Consider the following 9,549-nt stretch of genomic DNA (forward strand, 5'->3'; position numbering starts at 1 on the left):
GGAGTGTCACCAAGGCGCTGTACAGCTGCAGTAAGACACCCTTACTCCTGGACTCAAATCCTCCTGAAATGAAGGTCAGCACACCATTTTTTTCAACACTGTGTGTTCCCTCTGACAGCTGAGACTACTCTAACCTGACTTGGAACCTAACAGCAGGCTGGTAAAATATTGCTGTTGCTATACAGGATCTAGGTGAGATGATATGTGGATAAAGTGCACAGATTTAATCTCCTCACTAAGAAAGGGTATTGGAATTAACTCAGAGATTATTCCCTCAACTGATTTCTGCAACGAAGGTGTTAATCATAGAATCCCTGCAGTGAGTAAGCAGGCCATTTGACACATCGACATGCTGATCCTCCAAAAGCCATCCCATACAAACCCCACTCTCCACCCCGCTTCCCAACTCAATCTCTGCAACCTGGCATTTTCCATGACTAATTCATCTAACCGGCACTTTTTGGGACTGTGGGAGTAAACTAGAGTACCCGACAGTGACCCTTGCAGGCACAGGGAGAATGTGAAAACTCCACGCAAACAGTGACCGAGACTGAAATTGAACCCAGATCTCTGGTGCTGGGAGACAGCTGTGCTAACCACTGAGCTACCCACTATGGGCCAATGCAACTTGCCTGCACAATTCAACACTCGAAATGTGGCAAAACAGCAGGGAGATTCCATAAGTCCCCAAACTTTTCATTGAGCAACAGGAGGAGGACAGCCACAGGACATGCAAGACATCGAAACTACAGTGTAGGAAGTCCAGTAGGGCATTCAGCCCATCGGGTGTATAAAGCAGGAACAGAATGAGTCCAATCTGCCACCCATGCCTCTTACACAGCAATTTGGGCAGATATTTTACAGACTCGTGACTATTTCACAGGAATTGAAAAAGACTGTCGAGCTTATGGAAAGGGAAGAATTTAAAATAACCAACTTCACTCGGGAATGGAAAGGTATGAGCAGACGATTGGGACCAAAGACAAATTGTTCGAATCGGTTATTAAGGAATTAACCACAGGAGACTTTGAAAGTCAAAACACAATCCATCAAACTCAACATGATTTCATTAAGGATAAATCATTTTTGAATGAATTTCATATTTTGTTTAAATGTGTGACGAGCAAGTTGAATAACGGGGATCCGAAAGATGTATTATATCTGGACTTCAAGAAGGCAATGCATAGCATGCTTGACTGAAGATTAATATACAAGACAAGAGCACATGGGGTTATAACAATTTATTTGCTTGGAGAGAAAATTGGCCAACCAATAAAAACCATGGTATGGCGGTGCTAGCTGTGGACTGAGTTGAATAAGGTCAAATATCACATGGTACCATGTTATAGTCTGACGGGTTTATTTGGAAACACAAGCTTTCATTGTCCTGCTCCTTCCTCAGGTGTTAGAGAGAGAAGGACTTATGCACAGAATGCATAAGGAAAAGATGAAAGGGTTGTACAACACATGAATTGAACACATCTAAAATGGCTTCTAACTCTTTACTCGGTTAGAAAGAAGATGCAGGTTTTGATTGATGAATATGCAAATCCCAGAGTTCCTTACAAGTCCTGCCAAGAGATACCTTCAGGTATTATTGATGTAAAGGAGGTGACCCCTCCAGTCTGACAACGTATTTTAGGCATGAGGTCTTGTTTGGAGTCTGTCTGTGTCTTCACCTTGAATCAGACTGGGTTTATTTCCAAAGTAAGAGTTCATAAAATATCGCATTGACTGAGTGTCTGGGAATTGTATATTTTTTGAGAAAATATCATGTATCTGGAAATACAAAACGGCAAATGCAAATTCATCCCACAGATTAAATGTGTGTGCATGTGTCTGTGTATTTCCGCACACAGGCACGTGTGTGTTTGCGCGCTTGTGGAGTGTCTGTGGGAGGGGAAGAGAGAGTTTGTGTTTGTGAGAGAGTGAGGGGGAGTGTGTGAGTTTGTGGGAGGAAGAGAGAGGGTGCGCGTGTGTGTGAGAGAGGGGAGAGTGTGTGAGTGCATGTGAGAGAGAGGGAGTGTGTTTGTGTGCGGGGAGGAGAGGGAGAATTTGCAAGAGTGTATTTAAAGGGGAGAGGGAAAGTATGTGTGTCTCTTCGTTAAAACACAGACAGATTTGACAGATCCCATTCCCCACACAAACTCACTCTGTGGTTTCAGAGCTTCCCGTCTCTGCAGCCTCTGCTCCATTTGTTGTTCATGTTACAGACCTAGATGCTGTAACTACAGTCCCCATGCTCCATCCAGAGTTGGGTAAACAAATCCTCAGGCCTCCCTGAAGGTATGAGGCAGCTCACAGCACAACCTCCAGCAAACCATCCCCAGCATCTCCATTAACCTTTCCATAGCAGGAGTCAGTCAGAATCCTCTCAGCAACAAGTCAGACGCCTGGTCCTTTGCAATAATAATCTAAGGGTTTCCTCATGTTACGGACTGGCACAGTCAGCTGAGAGGGACAAGCATAGAATTTCAGTGGACAGGCACAGACCAACTTACAAATACATGTCTCAAAGCTGCTGGGACCCCCTTTCCAACATGGAGCAACAGCCCGACACATACCATTTCATTGTTTCACAGATGTCTCACAGAGTCTCCAGTGGCTGTCTGAGCTCCAAGACCCTGTGTTCATCTCGAACACCAGAGGGCCTGTGAATTCTCAATGTCACAGAACACATTTTCCATTTGCCAAACATGTGCTATCATGTCCTAAACTGCAAGTTACCTCGTCTTACTTAATTATTTACTAAGTATAACATTAACATCAGGGAAATAACATTAGGGGTAAGTCCATTATCTAACTGTGCCTTATTGAGATTATTTTATCATATTGGTTCAGATATTCACTTATTATTCTTATTTCTGAGTTCAATCCTGCATTCAAAATTTGAAAAAATCAATTTGCTGGCATATAGCAATTTACACACAGTCGCTAATAAGTTTATTATCAGTCAATAAACTTACAGCTTTTTCTGTGATGGATCTTGCACTTCTTTCAAACCCATTGCAGATATCTGTGACTCCCAGCTACATGTAATCCTCCTGCTGCCACTCCACTCGGCTCCCTCACAGGCTCACGGTCTCTGTAACTCCCAGGTATGTGTAATCCTTCAGCTCTCACTCCACTCTGCACCCTCACATGGTTACTACCTCTGTGACTCGGTGCTGATTTAGAGCCTCCTGCTCTGCTATTCATGACAGAGCTTTGTAGAGTCTAAAGAGCTTTTTCTGAACTGGTTACGGTGATGTGTGGACTTCAACAAAAGCAAATTGACATCCAGCAAGTGTTGTCTGACCCTGGAGACTTGATGTGACAGATTTGGATGTAACAAACGTGGATGTGACAGAGTGAGAAGACTTGCAGTATCTGGGGGGAGTATAAACCTGTGGGGCACTGGTGGTTTTCAAGGACCCTCAGGACATGAGGAGATGCAGAGAATGGGAGCATTCCAAATAGTGGGATTGTAGGGGCTGTAAGTCCTGCGATGTATAAGGAGGAAGAAAATGGCCAAAGTTAGCACACGCAACCACTGTAATTACAGAGATTTAGGAAGGGAAGCTGTGCTGTCATTAATTACAGCTATATGGAGAGTAACAGAACCTGAAGGGGTTTCAATTTTAAAAAGGGAGAGATTTTGGGTGATCAGAAGTTTAAACAAGAATAAAGAAATTTTAGTGATCTCTAGCACAGATGGGAATTGAGGAGGTGAGATATTGTGAGGAACTATAAGAGTTATAAGTCGGGGAGGATGTCAGATATAAAAGAGAGAGCTGCATTGTCTGTTTGCAGGTACAGACGTGAGGAGTGTTGTAGCGCCTGCTGGAGGGGTCACAGATAACAACAGTTCCAACGGTTGGCACAGTGGCTCAGGAAGGCAGCTCACCACCACCTTCTCAGGGACAACTCCAAATCAACAATAAATGCTGGCTCAGCCAACAAAGCTCATGTCCATGAATGAATGAACGAAGGAATAAAAGATCTACAAGTAGCGTTGAGGTCACTGAGGAAGGCTTTTTCAACAGCATTTCCCAAACCCGGAACCACTATAACATGGAAGGACATGAGTTCCCGGTGCACGGGAACACCAGAATTTCCAAGGCACGTTCCATCCTCCCAGCACTGTGTCTGGCCCTACACAAAGGCCTGCAGTGGGTCAGCAAGGCAGCGCACCATCACCTTTTCCAGGGAATTACTGATGGGAAGGTAATGGTGAAACTCTGCTGTTTACATCCAGACAGAAAAATAAATCCAGCAGTGCGTGTGAAACGAAATTTCCGTTTCAGAACAACATGCTGAACACAGATAGAGGATTTGTCTGACTGGCACAAGGCAGAGAGTGTGAAGAAAGGGGTCTTTTTCACAATGGGAACTGGTGATGGGGGAGCACCGCAGGGGTCAGTGTTGGAACTACACTCTACACGCTATACATTAAGAGTCTTGACAAAGGATGTGAAGGTGTACAAGAAATGGTGTACAAGGGATGAAATTCGTGCCATATAAGGAGCAGGTGAAGTCTCTGGGTCTGCACTTGATGACGTTTCAGTGGCTGTGGCAGAATCTCATTCAAACTTACAGAATAATGAGGGGCCTGGATGGAGTGGACAGTAAGAAGATATTTCCACGAGGGGAGAGACTAGGGGCGAAGGGCACAGCTTCAGACTGAAGGGACGACCCTTTAGAATACAAGGTGGCACAGCAGCTCAAGCGGTGGCACGGTGGCTCAGCGGTTAGCACTGCTGTTTCACAGCACCAGGGGTTCCAGCTTCGATTCCAGCCTCAGGCAACAGTCTGTGTGGAGTTTGCACATTCTCCCCTTTTCTGCGTGGGTTTCCTCTGGGTGCTCCGGTCTCCTCCCACAGTCCAAAGATGTGCAGGTCAGATGAATTGGTCATGCTACAGTGCACATGGAACATAGTCAGAGGGAAATGGGTCTTGATAAGTTACGATTCTGGGGTTCAGTGTGGACTGGTTGGGCCCAAGTGTCTGTTTCCACGCTGTAGGGAATCTTATAAAAAAAAGAGATGTGAAGGAATTTATTCAGCCAGAGGGTGATGGATCTGTGGAAGTGACTGCCTCATGGGGTTGTGAGTGTGAAGTGATTTAGTATATCTAACTCAGAGATAGCTGGGTTCTTTATGAGTAAGGAGATCAAGGTTCTGGGGAGTAAGTGAGAGAATGGGGTTGAGAAACAATTCAGCCATAATTGAATCGTGGAATAGACCCGATGGACCGAATGGCCTACTTCTACTCCTATAAATGATGGTCTTATGGACTGCTCTTTTTCCATAGGTTTCTTAGTGTGCAGTTATCATTTCTGGCATATCGTTTGCCATCCATTCCAACACTTTTCTGATTATTGCTGTCACTTCTTGGTTTTAGATCAACTGCAGAAAGCTACACCACGGAGTAACGTGGGAATCCTGGTGTATAAATCTCAGAAAGGTGGCATACAGGGCCAGCATGACATAGAGAATGTAAATAGAATTCTGGCATTGATTCCAAAGGGAATGGAGAATAAAAATAAGGAAGGCTTGTAACATCTATAGAGGACTCCAATCAGCTCAGTGTGAATACTGTGAACAGGTTTGGTCCCCTATCTGGAGGGAAAATGTCCTTGCATTGGAGGCAGCCCAGAGAAGGTTCACCAGGCTGATCTTCAAAATGGAGGGATATTGATGAGAAGAGGTGGAGAAGGTTGAACTTGCAGTCGTTAAAATTTAGAACGAGGCAAAAGTATTGATAAAACCGAAGATTATTGTGTTCTTACAGATTCTGTCATATTCTGTACGGTGACATTGTTTCCCTGAGCAAGCATCTGTAACCGGAGATAAAGGGGAATACAGAGTCAGAGAAGCTAACAGAGAAAGGCTGGGTTGTAGAGACTGGAGGATGTAACAGATTTCACGTGGTTTGAAATCACTATTGGTGGTTAGAGATCAGATGGTTGTCGGGCTGAAAGATGTCAAGGTGAGTTACAGTATTATCAGTCCTGAAGGAGTTACAGAGATCGGGAGGAATATCGGGGCCAGAGATTGCACAGATAGGGCTGATCATGGGAGCTACAGAGACGGGGGTGGGGGTTGTCAGGACTGGAGATTACACAAATAGAGGTGGTATTTGCAGCTACAGAAGTTTTCAGAGAAAGGGAGGGTAGTAGGCACTGGAGATTAGACAGATTGAATGGTATTTGGAGCTACAGGTGTTTATAAAGAAGTGAGGATTAGACAGACTAGAGATTACACAGATTGGGGTGGTAGTTGGAGCTACACGAGTTTATAGAGAAAGGGAGGATTGAACGGACTGGAGATTACACAGATAGGGGTGGTAATTGAAGCAGCAGGAGTTTATAGAGAAAGGGAGGATTGGACGGACTGGAGATTAGACAGATGGTGTGGTATTTTGAGCTACAGGTTTTTATAGAGAAAGGGAGGATTGGACGGACTGGAGATTACACAGATTGGGGTGGTATTCAGAGCTGCAGGAGTTTATAGAGACCGGGAGGGTTGGAAGGACTGGAGATTACACAGATTGGGGTAGTATTTGGAGCCGCAGGAGTTTATAGAGACCGGGAGGATTCTCGGTGCTAGGAATTACACTGACATGGACAATAGTTGGAGTTGCAGGAGTGAGTAAGATAGGGAGGGGTGAAGGGGCTGGATTAGTTCACACAGCCAGGGAGAAGTATAGGGATTGGAGGATCCAGAGGTACTGAGGGTTGTAGAGCTGCAGGAGTTCAGAGTTGGTGAGGACTGTGAAGGCAGGTTTGCAGCATTACCATCAGTTACACAGAGATGTGGATTGCGGGTTCTGGAAGAGGTTACAGAAATCAATAGGGTTGCAGATACTGGAAGATATTACAAAGAGCTGTAGTAATTGAGTAGGTTACAGGGACAGGATGCATTGAGGAGTTGGAGGCTGCTACAGGTGTTAAACATGTCACAAGGGATTAATAACCTTATATCGATCGGGGGATTGGAAGCTCTGGAGATAAAGAATGAGAATTGCAGTAACTGAAGAATATCACAGAAATGGGCAGTAACATATGAGTTAGAGGAGTTATAACATGAGATGAGCTGTATTCAATGGAGTAAGGGAAGATACAGGGAGATGTGAAGGGACCACAAGTGATCAAAAGTACAGTGAGGCTTCTCAGTGTAGGATTGGAGTAGTTTACACAGGCAGGGAGCATTTTATGGGATGGTGCTATTTACAGAGATTATGAAGTTGTATAGAATTGAGGAACGAACAAAGATATGGAAGGCTGTAGTTAATGATGACATTTGCTGATGTCAGATGCTGACATTGTGGAAATTATATGGACCGGAAAGCTGGATAATCTGTCAGAGCTTACAGAGACAGGAACAGCAACAGAGCTTGGAGACACTAACACAGATAGGGAGCATTGCACATACCGGAGGAGGTTTCTGCTTCAGGGCTGGTTGTAGGGGAGTGTAACGTTTACATAGATAGGGGTGTAAGAGCTGGAAAAGGTTATGGAGATAATTAGATTGGTGGAGAGACTGGAGGAGCTTACATTGACAGGGCTGGTGATAGCGAAGGGAGAATGTTACATAGTTAGTAAGTCTTGTAGAAACTGAGCGAGAGAGTCACAAGCGGTGGAGTCAGTTCCACAGATCGGGGGCGTTACAGGGACCTGCGAGGATTGCGCAGATCGGGAGGATTGGAGGATGTCCACATTTTCAGAGTGTTTCAGGACTGGAAAAGGTTACACAGTTAAGCAGAGATGTCGGAGGTGTGGCAGTTCACAGACACTCGGAGGTTTGAAGGGTGTGGGGTTGTTTATAGATAGAGGGATATATTTAGGGACAGTAATATGGAACGCAGAGGGAGAGTTTAGATTAGATTCCCTACAGCATGGGAACAGGTACTTCGGCCCAGCAAGTCCACACCGACCCTCCAAAGAGCAACCTACCCTGACCCACTTCTCTCTGACAATGCACCTAACACTACGGGCAATTTAGAATGCTGAATGCACCTGACCTGCACATCTTTGGACTGTGGGAGGAAACCGGAGCACCCGGGGAAAACCTACGCAGACACAGGGAGAATGTGCAAACTCCACACAGACAGTCATCTAACGGTGGAATCGAACCTGGGTCACTGGCGCTGTGAAGCACCATTGCTCACCACTGAGCCACCGTGCTGCCCCAAATTGCAGAATTACACAAGAGAGAGTGTTTGAGGTGCTGGGAGGACTGCAGGGAGTGGTGGAGCAAACAGAGATGTGGAGTGCTGTTGTGGTTTGAAAAGGGTCTGGAGGTGCTCAGATAAGGAGCTCAGTAGAGTTGGGAGAAGGTTACTGAGGTTGTGTGATGATATAGGCCAAGAGGCAGGTGTATTATAGGGCCTGCAGAAGTTTCCAGTGATATCATGTTCTCCTAGGGCTTGAAGAAGGTACACAGGTGGGTATTTTGATCCAGGCTGGAGGACTTTACAGTGACGGGGGCGCTGTAAGTATTGTGCAAGGCTACAGAAATAGGGATTATTGGACAGACTGCAGGATGTGATTATTCAGATTGGGCATGTTATTGACACTGGAGCAATTTACATTCAGGGAGAGTTGTCAGCATTGGAGTAGGTTTGAAATATACAGTGGGAATATGGGAGGGGTGGAGGTTATAGAAGCAGGAAATTTTCTGGGAATTACAAACATTCAAGATACTGGCGCAAATGAGTTGGACAAAAAGGTATGTTTCCTTGCTGTATGACTCTATCACATGACAAGAGACAATGTGAGAGGGGGAATACAGAACAGAAAGATCCCAGGTTTCAATGCCATCTCATTGGGGGGAGGCCTGCTTTCCCCTCTGTTGTACTGATCCTCACCAACACAGCACAGGCCTGGATTGATAACTGTCAACTTCGTACATTGACGTAGAAAGGCTCAGTACAGCAGAGATGAAAGTAAACAAGAGGGTGAGGATTGAGCCTGGAACCATCATGCTCTGTGTTCGTGCTTCAACACTATATCTATATCATGTCTTCTGGACCAAAGTTCGATCCCTCAAATACCCTCTGCTCTGTTCACTGTGAGTGATCTTACCTCACTGCAGGATTTACTGAAGGCTCCAGATCTCACTCTCCATCTCTCTCTGGCTGACCAACTGTCTTCAGTGTGGTGATAGACGAAACAGGAATTGGGAATTCTGCTGAGTCAGAAATATCCTGATTACCTACAGGAGACAGAGAAATGAATAGAATGGGAAATCAAACTGACGCAGTGAGGGTTACACATGGAGAATGGCACCAAGTCCCACAGAGATCTGGAATATCCCAGTCTCAATCCCTGGTCTGTGCTGCTGCGTCTCCCTGGAGTGGAGAATTTTGTTGGCTCAGGATCTGGAGTAGCTGCAAAACGTGCAGTCACCGGCAGCAATTAAACCCTCACAGTAACAGATACCACACGGAGAGAGACTGTGTGATAGCACCAGAGTGCAGGAAGTTATCAGGATCAAATCACGGTCAGGACAAAGGTGCACTGGGATCAGTACTCAGGGATGAGGGGGCTATCAGTGGGCCAGGCAA

At 45.4% G+C, this 9,549-nt stretch overlaps 1 long non-coding RNA gene across 1 annotated transcript in view; it reads right to left on the reverse strand.

Moving 5' to 3' along the window:
- The window catches only part of LOC122552410, a 24,660-nt gene extending 15,564 nt beyond the window's left edge, over nucleotides 1–9,096 (reverse strand). The window contains exon 1 of the long non-coding RNA XR_006312372.1: nucleotides 9,068–9,096. This is a non-coding gene — a long non-coding RNA (uncharacterized LOC122552410). The remainder of the gene's footprint in view (nucleotides 1–9,067) is intronic.
- Nucleotides 9,097–9,549: the final 453 nt, after the last annotated feature.

This window comes from Chiloscyllium plagiosum, chromosome 8 (assembly GCF_004010195.1).
Source record: "Chiloscyllium plagiosum isolate BGI_BamShark_2017 chromosome 8, ASM401019v2, whole genome shotgun sequence".
Classification (NCBI taxonomy): Eukaryota; Metazoa; Chordata; class Chondrichthyes; order Orectolobiformes; family Hemiscylliidae; genus Chiloscyllium; species Chiloscyllium plagiosum.